The sequence below is a fragment of the Eutrema salsugineum genome, unplaced genomic scaffold, assembly GCF_000478725.1.
Source record: "Eutrema salsugineum unplaced genomic scaffold, Eutsalg1_0 scaffold_12, whole genome shotgun sequence".
In the NCBI taxonomy this organism is placed as follows: Eukaryota; Viridiplantae; Streptophyta; class Magnoliopsida; order Brassicales; family Brassicaceae; genus Eutrema; species Eutrema salsugineum.
In genome coordinates, this window is record NW_006256895.1 from 2,881,170 (window position 1) to 2,891,200 (window position 10,031).

Sequence of the window (10,031 nt, forward strand, 5' to 3'; positions counted from 1 at the left end):
GAGAGTAGTACTAGGATAGGTGACCTCCCGGGAAGTCCTCGTGTTGCACCCCTTTTTTGTTCCTCTTGATTTTTTTTTTTTTTTTTTTTGGTCTTTTCATTTGAAAAACAAGGCATCTTCCGAAGGACGCTATTTCTAGACCGTGTTGAACCACCCCTCCTACAACAACTTTTCGGAAAGCCCCTAGAGTGCTCTCGGGCTTGTCCAAGAGTCTAAAGACCAAGGGTGCGGTTTACGAGGCCAAAACTTTGAGTTTTAGACCCTCTTCCGGGCTTTTTTCTAAAACATAAGCCCCGGTTTTAGTGTCATCAAATGTGGTAACCTAACTTATATATTTTGGCACGAATGCTCGTCGCAGCTGGGCGGGAAAACCCATATAAACAGTGCAACTCACGCGAAGAGATTTCATTGCGGACTCAAATCCAAATGATATATGCTAATGCGATACATACACTAAATGGTGCGATCATACCAGCACTAATGCACCGGATCCCATCAGAACTCCGCAGTTAAGCGTGGTTGGGCGAGAGTAGTACTAGGATGGGTGACCTCCCGGAAAGTCCTCGTGTTGCACCCCTTTTTTGTTCCTCTTTTGTTTTTTTTTTTTGGTCTTTTCATTTGAAAAACAATGCATCTTCCGACCGACACTATTTAAAGACCGTGTGGAACCACGCCTCCTACCACAACTTTTCGGAAAGCCCCAAGAGTGCTCTCGGGCTTGCGCAATCGTCTAAAGACCATGGGTGCGGTTTACGAGGCCAAAATTTTGAGTTTTAGACCCTCTTCCGGGCGTTTTTCTAAAACATAAGCACTGGTTTTAGTATCGTCAAACGTGGTAACCTAACTTATATATTTTGGCACGAATGCTCGTCGCAGCTGGGCGGGAAAACTCATATAAACAGTGCAGCACATGCGAAGAGATTTCATTGTGGACTCAAAGCCAAAGGATATATGCTAATGTGATACATATACTAATGGGTGTGATCATACCAGCACTAATGCACCGGATCCCATCAGAACTCCGCAGTTAAGCGTGCTTGGGCGAGAGTAGTACTAGGATGGGTGACCTCCCGGGAAGTCTTCGTGTTGCACCCCTTTTTTGTTCCTCTTGATTTTTTTGTTTTTTTTTTTTTGGGTCTTTTCATTTGAAAAACAATGCATCTTCCGAACGACACTATTTCAAGACCGTGTGGAACCACGCCTCCTACAACAACTTTTTCGGAAAGCCCCAAGAGTGTTCTCGGGTTTGCCCAACGGTCTAAAGACCATGGGTGCGTTTTACGAGGCCAAATTTTGAGTTTTAGACCCTCTTCCGGGCGTTTTTCTAAAACATAAGCCCCGGTATTAGTGTCGTCAAACGTGGTAACCTAACTTATATATTTTGGCACGAATGCTCGTCGCAGCTGGGAGGGAAATTCCATATAAACAGTGCAACACACGCGAAGAGATTTCATTGCGGACTCAAAGCCAAAGGATATATGCTAATGCGATACATACACTAATGGGTGCGATCATACCAGCACTAATGCATCGGATCCCATCAGAACTCCGCAGTTAAGCGTGTTTGGGCGAGAGTAGTACTAGGATGGGTGACCTCCCGGGAAGTCCTCGTGTTGCACCCCTTTTTTGTTCCTCTTGATTTTTTTGTTTTTTTTTTTTGGGCTTTTCATCTGAAAAACAATGCATCTTCCGACCGACACTATTTAAAGACCGTGTGGAACCACGCCTCCTACAACAACTTTTCGGAAAGCCCCAAGAGTGCTCTCGGGCTTGCCCAAGGGTCTAAAGACCATGGGTGCAGTTTACGAGGCCAAATTTTGAGTTTTAGACCCTCTTCCGGGCGTTTTTCTAAAACATAAGCCCTGGTTTTAGTGTCGTCAAACGTGGTAACCTAACTTATATATTTTGGCACGAATGGTCGTCGCAGCTGGGCGGGAAATTCCATATAAACAGTGCAACACACGCGAAGAGATTTCATTGCGGACTCAAAGCCAAAGGATATATGCTAATGCGATACATATACTAATGGGTCCGATCATACCAGCACTAATGCACCGGATCCCATCAGGACTCCGCAGTTAAGCGTGCTTGGGCGAGAGTAGTACTAGGATGGGTGACCTCCCGGGAAGTCCTCGTGTTGCACCCCTTTTTTGTTCCTCTTGATTTTTTTGTTTTTTTGTTTTTGGTCTTTTCATCTGAAAAACAATGCATCTTCCGAACGACACTATTTAAAGACCGTGTGGAACCACGCCTCCTACAACAACTTTTTGGAAAGCCCCAAGAGTGCTCTCGGGCTTGCCCAACGGTCTAAAGACCATGGGTGCGGTTTACGAGGCCAAAATTTTGAGTTTTAGACCCTCTTCCGGGCGTTTTTCTAAAACATAAGCACTGGTTTTAGTGTCGTCAAACGTGGTAACCTAACTTATATATTTTGGCACGAATGCTCGTCGCAGCTGGGCGGGAAACCCATATAAACAGTGCAGCACATGCGAAGAGATTTCATTGTAGACTCAAAGCCAAAGGATATATGCTAATGTGATACATATACTAATGGGTGTGATCATACCAGCACTAATGCACCGGATCCCATCAGAACTCCGCAGTTAAGCGTGGTTGGGCGAGAGTAGTACTAGGATGGGTGACCTCCCGGGAAGTCCTCGTGTTGCACCTCTTTTTTGTTCCTCTTGATTTTTTTGTTTTTTTTTTTTTTGGGTCTTTTCATTTGAAAAACAATGCATTTTCCGAACGACACTATTTCAAGACCGTGTGGAACCACGCCTCCTACAGCAACTTTTTTGGAAAGCCCCAAGAGTGCTCTCGGGCTTGCCCAACGGTCTAAAGACCATGGGTGCGTTTTACGAGGCCAAAATTTTGAGTTTTAGACCCTCTTCCGGGCGTTTTTCTAAAACATAAGCCCTGGTTTTAGTGTCGTCAAACGTGGTAACCTAACTTATATATTTTGGCACGGATGCTCGTCGCAGCTGGGCGGGAAAACCCATATAAACAGTGCAACACATGCGAAGAGATTTCATTGCGGACTCAAAGCCAAAGGATATATGCTAATGTGATACATATACTAATGGGTGTGATCATACTAGCACTAATGCACCGGATCCCATCAGAACTCCGCAGTTAAGCGTGGTTGGGCGAGAGTAGTACTAGGATGGGTGACCTCCCGGGAAGTCCTCGTGTTGCACCCCTTTTTTGTTCCTCTTGATTTTTTTGTTTTTTTTTTGGGTCTTTTCATTTGAAAAACAATGCATCTTCCGAACGACACTATTTCAAGACCGTGTGGAACCACGCCTCCTACAACAACTTTTCGGAAAGCCCCAAGAGTGCTCTCGGCCAAAATCCTTCCCGCGGGTAGCTTTCTCGGCCAAAAACACGTACCGCGATCAAGTCTCTCGGCCAAAATTCCCGGGTGCAGCTACATTTCGGAAATCGCGTCACCGGAAGATCTTGCCGGCCGATTCAGCTTATAGAGTCTTCAGCAAAGTTGGAGATCCTTGAGTCACGAACCCAGGAGAGGTAAAATGAGGGCATTTGGAGCACTGAGCTGAAAGATACGGTCACCGGAAGACAGGCCTCTCTCGCATCCATTCCGGAGCAATCCGATACTCTTGAATGATCGCCTGTCCGGGGAACCTTCCGGTCCGATTCAGCTGTCAGGTGCTTCATCCAAGTTGGAGAGGTTTGGATCTCGGTTCCAGAACAAGTAAAATCATGGAATTCGGACACGTGAGCAGAGAATTAAGCTCGTCGGAAGGTACGCCTGTCTTGCTGCCGTTTTGGACCGACCCGATGAGCTCCGAGTAATGGGAAGGACGGTGCACTTCCAGACCGAATCAGTTTACGGGGCCTTCATGAGAATCAGATATATTTGAGTCCTATTTCCAGAATGTCATAGAACATTCAATTCGGAGCTATGAGCAGGAAGATATGGTCTCCGGAATGGACACATGTCTAGACGCCTCTCTCTGATCGTGTAAATACACTTCAAAGATGAGCCCTCCAAGAAGCCTTCCACTTCCCAAGCACCGAAGCTTCCTTCACCAAAGTTGGAGATATATGAGTCCTCTGTCCTCTGAAACTGAATCACTCAATTCGGACAAGTATCGTAGAAGTTACACTCTCCGGAATGAGAAGTGGTCCAAGCTGCTCTGAATGCTGCGAGAAAGCCTTGCGACTTGGTTAACTCGCAGGCCTGAAGACGAATTCCTGGAAATTGATGCTGCGAGTTGAGAAGTGCGGGTAATCTATCAATCGATGAGGTCTGAGGCTCCCGAGCAAGAAAATTGCTAAGTCCACAATACTGCGACTTGGGCGTGCTACCTGGGAAGCATGAAGATCAAGTCGCACATACACTCTCAATTTACTTCTAGTTAGGCGTGCTACCTGGTGAAAGAGGTCCAAGCCGCAGTAAAAATAGGAATGGCCGAGTTGTCTAAGTCATAAAAGCTGCGGCATAGTCGTGCTACCTGGGAACAAAGAAGACCAAGCCGCACAAATGTTCGCAATTTACTCCAAGTTGGGCATGCTACCTGGTGAAAGAGGTCCAAGCCGCACCAAAAAGAAGAACGGCCAAGATGTCTAAGTAACAAACCCTGCGGCTTAGGTATGCTACCTGGGAGACACTGGACCAACCCGCAGTAATTCCACTTTACCCACTAAAGCCGGGTCAGGACCCGGTTTGTTCCGGGCTGACCCGGTTCATTAGCACTTAGTATATATAGCTTTTTGGAGAAAAACCCTAGACATGTTATCTTCTCTCTTAGTTTCTCTCTAGTTTTCTTTCCTTTTTAGTGTAAAAACGTTTTTGATTAAGAGATATCTCAAGGATTTAATCAAGCTAAGTCTGTTTCTTATCATCTCATTTCTGCTTCTAATCATGATTAACATCATCTCTTGCAAAGATTAGATGTGTTCTTCATGATTAGTGAGTAGTCATCTTTTTAAACTTCTAGGTGTGTAGATTAGGGTGCTTAGATGTTTGATTTGTGATGTTTAGGGTTTAGATTCTCATTTCATTTCCTTAGTTAGCTGCTCCTAATGCCAGATTTCCTTGGGAAAGTGAAATCTGGGTTCATAGGCATTTCATGCACCAAAAGTGTTTGATGAAATGCCTGAAAGAGCTAACTTAAGGGTTTATGTTTTAAATGCCATGGGAATGTTTGTTTGAAGCATAAATGACATATTAGAACTGTTTCTTAATGCTCATTAGTTCATATTTCACAAATGAGAATTTGGTTTGAAAGTGGATTAGTGTAGAGATTAATGCCTTCATGAGAGGATTAGTCTAGATTAGAGTTCTAAGTTGAAATGTTTGAGATCATGTGATTGCTTGTTATGTCTTTCTGTATAAGATTCAGTCTTCTTGGTTGAGAGATTGTTTGGTCACTTATTAGGCTTGATGCATTATGCTTGTTGATTGCTTGATTATATCTAATGGTTGTTAGACTTGATTAAGTGATTAGCAAAGGGATTATTGTCATGGGAATGAATTAATCTGATTAAGAAGCCTAGACTAAAGAGTAGCAAGTGTTGCATTATGTTCTTAGCATCATGAATCAATATCTAAAGCACCCTAATCAATGATCACATCTAGAGGTTTATCTTTTATCATTTGCTTAATCATCATCACTTTGTTTTGTTTGCTTGCTTTGTTTAGTTCATTCATAATACCTTGCTTGTTTCTTGTTTTATGTTTTCTTGTTGCTGGTTTCACCAAACTCATCTTTTATTCAGCTTGACTTAAGAACTTGTCACATAAACTAGTGCCTAGCAAACATACATTTGGATTGATACCCCTTATACTACTTTGACATAAGGGATTGATAACCCATCTAAGGCCTTAAAAACCTTAGTTATCAATTGGCGCCGTTGCCAGATTGTGTGGGGATTGTTAGCATTAGTTTCTGATATAGTTTTTGAGATCAAGTTTCTTTTGTTTTACTGATCACCTTTCAAGCTCTGTCTTTGTTTTCAGGTTTATGATCACAAGAAGCCAAGCCAGAAGATAAAGAGAAAGAGCTGTTCACTTGGAGAGGTTAGGAATGAATCAGCAAGTTGGGAATGAGCATCAGGCTCAAGAAGCTGAACACGGTCAAAGAGCTGGTAATGGGATTGAAATTCAGGCTCAACAGGCTCAGGTCCATCAGGGACACGCTCATGGTAACCAGAACCAAGACCTACCTCAAGTTCACCAGCCACAGCCCCACCCAAACCCACCCATACGTCATCAGCCCCAACCAGTCTTTGTTGGTGAGAATGACCGAGCTTATGCACACCAGTATGGATCAGGAATCAGGCCACCTCCTGTCCAAAACAACAACTTTGAGGTGAAGGCCTCTTTAATCAATATGGTTCAGAATCAGAAGTTCCATGGCTTACCTATGGAGGATCCCTTGGAGCATCTGGATCAGTTTGACAGAGTTTGTGATCTCACTAAGATCAATGGGGTATCTGAAGACAGCTTCAAACTGAGATTGTTCCCATTCAGCCTTGGAGATAAGGCACATCAGTGGGAAAAGAACCTCCCAAGAGGATCCATCCACACATGGGAGCAATGCAAGATTGCCTTTCTATCCAAGTTCTTCTCAACCTCAAGGACTGCAAAGCTAAGGAACCAGATTTCCAGCTTCACTCAACATTCTAATGAGACCTTTGGAGAAGCTTTGGACAGGTTTAGAAGCTACAAAAATAAGTGTCCACATCATGGCTTTTCAGAAGCCTCTCTCCTTAGCACTTTGTATAGAGGAGCTGTTCCTAAGATCAGGATTCAGTTGGACACAGCATCGAATGGAAATTTCTTGGCAAAAGAAATCAATGCAGCTATGGAACTTGTTGAGAACTTAGCCATGAGCCAAGACACTTATGGGGAAGATTATGATAGAAGCTATAGAGGAGAAGATTCTGGTAGACACCAAGGGCTGGAAGAGAAGTTTAAAGTGTTGAATATAAAGCTTGACAAAGCCCTAGCTGCCACTCAAAAGCCTATACACTATGTGAGTGAGGAGAAGAGATGCTTCACAAAAAGAGGGTCTCACTCAAGAGGAGTTGCAATTCATTGGGAATCAAAACAAGTTCAATGGTTACAACAACTTCAACAACCACCAGAACTTGTCCTATAGGAGCAACAAAGTGGCCAACCCCCAAGACCAAATATACCCTCCTCAAAGCTTTGTTCAACAGAATCAGTACCAAGGTAACTCCCAAGGTCAACAGGGTTTTCAGCAACCAGCGGTTCAGAATCAAGGGAATAGCTTCACAAATCAAGTCAGCCTACAGCCAAAGGCTCCACCTCCTGGTTTTGGCCCACCAACTGTTCAACAAAGTCCTGATTTCAATGTTCTTCTCCAACAGCTCTTACTAGGACAACAAAAGATGGTATCTGACCTGCAGACACTGAGCAGTGAACTAAAGTCTATTAAAAAGAACAAGGGCATCTGCACTTCTGAACCACAAGTCTCTCTTCCTGGTAAATCTCTTACAAACTCAAAAGATTATTGCAATGCCATCTACTCCAATGAGGACCATTCAGCTGCTGTACAAGAGATTGAAGACCTCCTTTATGGTCAAGTTTGTACTGAGAATGCAAACACTCAAGTGGATGAGGACACCATTATAGATGATTTCATGGGCTTCTTACATGAACTCAATGAGGACATTGAGAGCAAAAGTGTGGGGGCAGCCGGTTCAGTTCTTTCTGTTCAGCAAAGGAATGATTCAGTGTCTATTGAAACAAAGGAGCATCCAACTGGTCAAGCAAAGCTAACAGATTGTGCCTCCACCTCTGAATCAACTCAGATGAAGCCCACCTCCATCCCAAAGCTAGGCAACCCAGGGAAGTTCACCATCTCTTGCACTCTTGGAAACTTTAGAGTTGAGAATGCTTTGTGTGATTCAGGCTCAAGTGTGAGTATAATGTCTAAAGATATGATGGAGAAGCTAAAGGTCAAGTCTATAACGTCCTACCCCTCTTCTATCACCTTTGGTGATTCCTACTCCAAGAAACCATATGGATTTTTAGAAGACTATCCACTTCAAGTTGGTGAATGCATAATTCCCACTGATTTTGTGATCATGAAGATGAAGAAGACCAAAGAGCTCCCCCTATTGCTTGGAACTGCATTTCTCAACACCACTGGTGCAATGATTGACTTTGATACTCAAAGAGTGGTGCTTACAAAGGTGGATAAGGATGCCTTTTACCCTGTTCAACCACCTTTAGCTGAATTTTGTGGATCAGTTGTTCAAGAGATAGAACCCCCTAAGGTACTTGAGATGAAGTATGTAGGAAGTTCTGGGATTTTAGGTGGATCCCAATCTCTCTCAGGTGTGGAAATAGAAAAAGAACCTCACACCAACTCTGTTTACAAGGATGGGACTGAACAGCCATTGATCAGAGAAGAAGACATCTTGCTCTCATGGTCTCCTACACTTAGTGATCTAAGGATGATTAACACCAAAAGTGATGGCTCAGCATCAGAAGACAAGAGTATTAAACCTGATCTTTCTTCTCAAGACTTTGATCTCACTCCTTGGGTTGATGATGATGGTTCTCTGAAGTATAAGCTGGATTGCAATGGGAAGCCAGGTCTGTTTGCTGAAGTGAGGGCATGTCTCACAAGGGCCATCTTTGATAAAGACCCAGATGGTATTCAAGAGCTGGTGGACAAAGGTCTTAAGGTGGGATCTCAAGGACAAGGGTCTAATGGTTCCCAAAGGCAGCAAACCAACTCAGCTTTCTTGCTCAGGACCATTGAAGTGCTGAAGAGCATCAGTGCTCAACCTCACCCCAGCTGAAAACAGGTTTTTCAAAGTCAATCTTAGTGACTTTAAACAAAGTGCTCTTGGGAGACACCCCAAGCTTATCCTTGTATATAATCTTTTTATTCTTTTCTCTGATTTCTTTTTATGTTTTTGGATCTTTTGATGGGTTTTGTGAGTTGGTCTCAGGTTCTAGGTGATTTTTGGAGGACATAGCTCAGTGATGAATGGAATGGAGCATGTGAGAGAGCTGAGAGAAGTGTTTAAGGACTGAAAAACTTGGAGAACGCCTCAGTACTACCTAGGTGTGCGGTTTGGATCAAGAAGAGCCCAGGCCGCAGCAGGACTCGCAATTTACTCCGGCCTGGACGTGCTACCTAGTGAAAGATGTCCAGGCCGCAGCAAAAGAAGAACAGGCCAAGAGTTCTAAGTCCCAAACTCTGCTACCTGGTTGTGCTACCTAGGAACAAGAGAAACCAAGTCGCACATACACTCTCAATTTACTCCAAGTTAGGTGTGCTAGCTGGGAAAAGAGAAACTGGGTAGCAGCAAAAAGAAGATGGCCGAGATATCTTAAGTCCAAAAATGTGCGACTTGGTCGTGCTACCTGGAAACAAAGGAAGCTAACTCGCATGAAGACTCTCAATTTACTCCAAGTTAGGTGTTCTAGCTGGGAAAAGAGAAACTAGGTAGCACCAGAAAGAGGAATGGCCGAGTTATCTAAGTAAAAAACCCTGCGGCTTAGGTGTGCTACCTGGGAAACACAAGACCAGGCCGCAGCAAGGGAGTTCAGGCCAAGCCAAATCCATCTCCAGTGGTGTCTGGCCACATCTGGTGCAGATACTCACTCCCCTTTTGCACAAGAACCACACCAGGTATCACACCAAACACTTGTAAATGAGCATTTAGCATTTTTCTTTATCTTTTGCATTTCATGTTTGATTTTTTTTTCTCTTTCTCATGCTTTTATAACACAAGGGACTGTGTTATTTAAGTGTGGGGGAGGGGTTTTGTGTTTACTAATCATGTTTATTCTGCTCTTATTTTCCTTTTCACTTTAAGTCTCATTTTGCATTCATCTAAGTGCATATAAAAACCGAAAAAATGGAAAAATCTGAAAAAAATTTCATGAAAAAATGCTCATGTAGTTGCATTCACATTTTAGGTTGAGTCTAGTTTGCATTTTCATATAGGTTGCATCATATGCAAATGGGAGTAATGATAGGTTCTTTCCTTGAGAGTACATCACTTTGAGAATTTGG

General features: G+C 43.4%; 7 non-coding genes across 7 annotated transcripts; 6 read left to right on the forward strand and 1 right to left on the reverse strand.

Annotated features, from left to right (window-relative positions):
• Positions 1-458: 458 nt before the first annotated feature.
• On the forward strand, positions 459-577 carry LOC112089390. Its single transcript, XR_002901028.1, has one exon. It is a non-coding gene; the product is annotated as a 5S ribosomal RNA (ribosomal RNA).
• Positions 578-976: 399 nt separating this feature from the next.
• Positions 977-1,095, forward strand: LOC112089307. Its single transcript, XR_002900954.1, has one exon. It is a non-coding gene; the product is annotated as a 5S ribosomal RNA (ribosomal RNA).
• Positions 1,096-1,503: 408 nt separating this feature from the next.
• On the forward strand, positions 1,504-1,622 carry LOC112089637. Its single transcript, XR_002901262.1, has one exon. It is a non-coding gene; the product is annotated as a 5S ribosomal RNA (ribosomal RNA).
• Positions 1,623-2,027: 405 nt separating this feature from the next.
• On the forward strand, positions 2,028-2,146 carry LOC112089648. The gene has a single exon (XR_002901273.1). It is a non-coding gene; the product is annotated as a 5S ribosomal RNA (ribosomal RNA).
• Positions 2,147-2,552: 406 nt separating this feature from the next.
• On the forward strand, positions 2,553-2,671 carry LOC112089323. Its single transcript, XR_002900960.1, has one exon. It is a non-coding gene; the product is annotated as a 5S ribosomal RNA (ribosomal RNA).
• Positions 2,672-3,081: 410 nt separating this feature from the next.
• On the forward strand, positions 3,082-3,200 carry LOC112089334. Its single transcript, XR_002900971.1, has one exon. It is a non-coding gene; the product is annotated as a 5S ribosomal RNA (ribosomal RNA).
• A 3,414-nt stretch (positions 3,201-6,614) lies between these two features.
• On the reverse strand, positions 6,615-6,721 carry LOC112089543. The gene has a single exon (XR_002901181.1). It is a non-coding gene; the product is annotated as a small nucleolar RNA R71 (small nucleolar RNA).
• Between the last annotated feature and the right edge of the window lie 3,310 nt (positions 6,722-10,031).